Genomic DNA, 2,690 nt, shown 5'->3' on the forward strand with positions numbered 1-2,690 from the left:
GTTAGTTGTGCGAAGTTGTGTAATGCCATGGTATTGAGTTACCAAGTTTTTGGGGCTCATGACCGGGGATTATGAGAGTTGTGAAAAAGTATTGTTCACAATTTCCCACACCAAGTTTTTGGCGCCGTTGCCGGGGATTGTTCAAGTTTTGAGCAAGCTTTTGGTAACATCAGTGCCAAGATCCGGCAACAACACCAAATTTTTTGGCGTTATTGCCAGGGATTGTTCAGTTTGGACAACTGAAGGTTCATCTTGTTTCTTAGATTAGGTATTTATTTTTTCGAAATTCTTGAAGATGAATTCTAGAGTTTCATGATGATTTGTTGAAATCTCGCTGGCTGAGAAGCCATGTCTAATCTCATTGGACCGAGGTTTCAACTTATCACCACAGGAGCTTGTTGATTTTTATCAATCTTGCTTTTGGAGCAGTGATTTGCTAAGGCTTGGCTGGCCTCTGGCCATGTCTAGTGTTTTGGACCGAAGCTTTCTTTGAAAGCTTGGCTGGCTGTGAAGCCATGTCTAATTCCCGGACCGGAGCCTTAGACTAGCATTGCACTGATTCCTGGAATTCTCATTAAGAATTTTGATAGCTTTTTCCACTTAATTTTCGAAAAACACAAAAAAATCAAAAAAATCATAAAATCCAAAAATTTTTTGTTTGAGTCTAGTGTCTCATCTTAAGTTTGGTGTCTATTGCATGCATTCATTCATGTGTCTTAAGAATCTTCAAGTAATTCTTGATGATTTTCGTGCTCTGATCTGTGAATTCTCTTGACTTGAGTGTTTATGTGTCTCATATGCATTCTCATTAGTGTCAGTAGTATACAAACTGCTAAGTTTGGTGTCTTGCATGCATTGTTATTTGATTCTTGTTGCATTTTGATTTGTCCTTATTATTAAAAACCCAAAAATATTTTTTATTTGTGTCTTCTCAAGTCAATAATACAGAGAATTGAAGATTCAGAACATTTAGCAGAGGAATTGCACAGAAAAAGCTGGGCGTTCAAAATGCCCAGTGAAGAAGACAAACTGGCGTTTAAACGCCAGCCAGGGTACCTGGTTGGGCGTTTAACGCCCAAAAGGGTATAGTTTTGGGCGTTAAACGCCAGAATGTGCACCATTCTGGGCGTTTAACGCCAGGATGGCTAAAGGGGGAAGATTTTGTTTTCAAATCAAATTTTTTTTAAGTTTTCAAAATCTTTTCAAAATCAAATATTTTTCAAATCAATTTTTCAATCAAATCTTTTTCAAAATCAATTTCTTTCCATTTTCAAAGATACTTACTATCAATTAATGATTTGATTCAACATTTCAAGTATGTTGCCATTTCTGTTGAGAAAGGTTTAATGTTTGAATCATATCTTTTCTTGTTCAAGTTTTTAATTTTCAAAATCAAATCTTTTTAAAATGTTTTTCAAATCATATCTTCTCAATCACATTTTTTTTAAAAACCAATCATATCTTCTTAACCACATCTTTTTTTTAAAATAGTTTTCAATCAAATCTTTTTTATTTCTAATTTCAAAATCTTTTTCAAAAATCACTTGATTTATTTTCCATTTTCATTTTCGAAAATTGAGTATTGTTTTTCAAAAATATTTTCAAAATTTTTCACTTAATTTTCGAAAACCTCTTCCCTTCTTCTCACATCCTTCTATTTATGGACTAACACTACCCCCTAATGTAAAATTCGAACTCCATCTTCCTTTGATAAGTTCGAATTTTCTACTTCTGTCTTCTACTCTTCTTTTCCTCTGACACTTCAAGGAATCTCTATACTGTGACATAGAGGATTCCACATTTTCTTGCTCTCTTCTCTTTCTTATGAGCAGGAGCAGAGACAAAAGCATTCTTGTTGAGGCTGATCCCGAACCTGAAAGGACCTTGAAGAGAAAGCTAAGAGAAGCTAAAGCACAACTTTCTTTAGAGGACCTGACCGAATTCTTCAAAGAAGAAGAATACATGGCAGCCGAAAACAACAACAATGCCAACAATGCAAGGAAGGTGCTGGGTGACTTTACTGCACCTACTCCCGACTTCTATGGGAGAAGCATCTCTATCCCTGCCATTGGAGCAAACAACTTTGAGCTCAAGCCTCAATTAGTTTCTCTAATGCAACAGAATTGCAAGTTCCATGGACTTCCACTGGAAGATCCTCATCAGTTTTTAGCTGAGTTCTTGCAAATCTGTGACACTGTTAAGACTAATGGGGTTGACCCTGAAGTCTACAGACTTATGCTATTCCCTTTTGCTGTAAGGGACAGAGCTAGAACATGGTTGGATTCTCAACCAAAAGAAAGCCTGGACTCTTGGGAAAAGCTAGTCAATGCCTTCTTGGCAAAGTTCTTTCCACCTCAAAAATTGAGTAAGCTTAGAGTGGAAGTCCAAACCTTCAGACAGAAGGATGGAGAATCCCTCTATGAAGCTTGGGAAAGATACAAACAATTAATCAGAAAGTGTCCCACTGATATGCTTTCTGAATGGAGCATCATAGGTATTTTCTATGATGGTCTCTCTGAACTATCCAAGATGTCTTTGGATAGCTCTGCAGGAGGATCTCTTCATCTGAAGAAGACGCCTACTGAAGCTCAAGAACTGATTGAAATGGTTGCAAATAACCAATTCATGTACACTTATGAAAGAAATCCTGTGAACAATGGGACAAATCAGAAGAAAGGAGTTCTTGAGAT

At 36.7% G+C, this 2,690-nt stretch overlaps 1 non-coding gene across 1 annotated transcript; it reads right to left on the reverse strand.

Annotated features, from left to right (window-relative positions):
• Nucleotides 1-2,367: 2,367 nt before the first annotated feature.
• On the reverse strand, nucleotides 2,368-2,475 carry LOC127740815 (small nucleolar RNA R71). Its single transcript, XR_008001671.1, has one exon. It is a non-coding gene; the product is annotated as a small nucleolar RNA R71 (small nucleolar RNA).
• Between the last annotated feature and the right edge of the window lie 215 nt (nucleotides 2,476-2,690).

Source organism: Arachis duranensis, chromosome 7 (assembly GCF_000817695.3).
Source record: "Arachis duranensis cultivar V14167 chromosome 7, aradu.V14167.gnm2.J7QH, whole genome shotgun sequence".
Lineage (NCBI taxonomy): Eukaryota > Viridiplantae > Streptophyta > Magnoliopsida > Fabales > Fabaceae > Arachis > Arachis duranensis.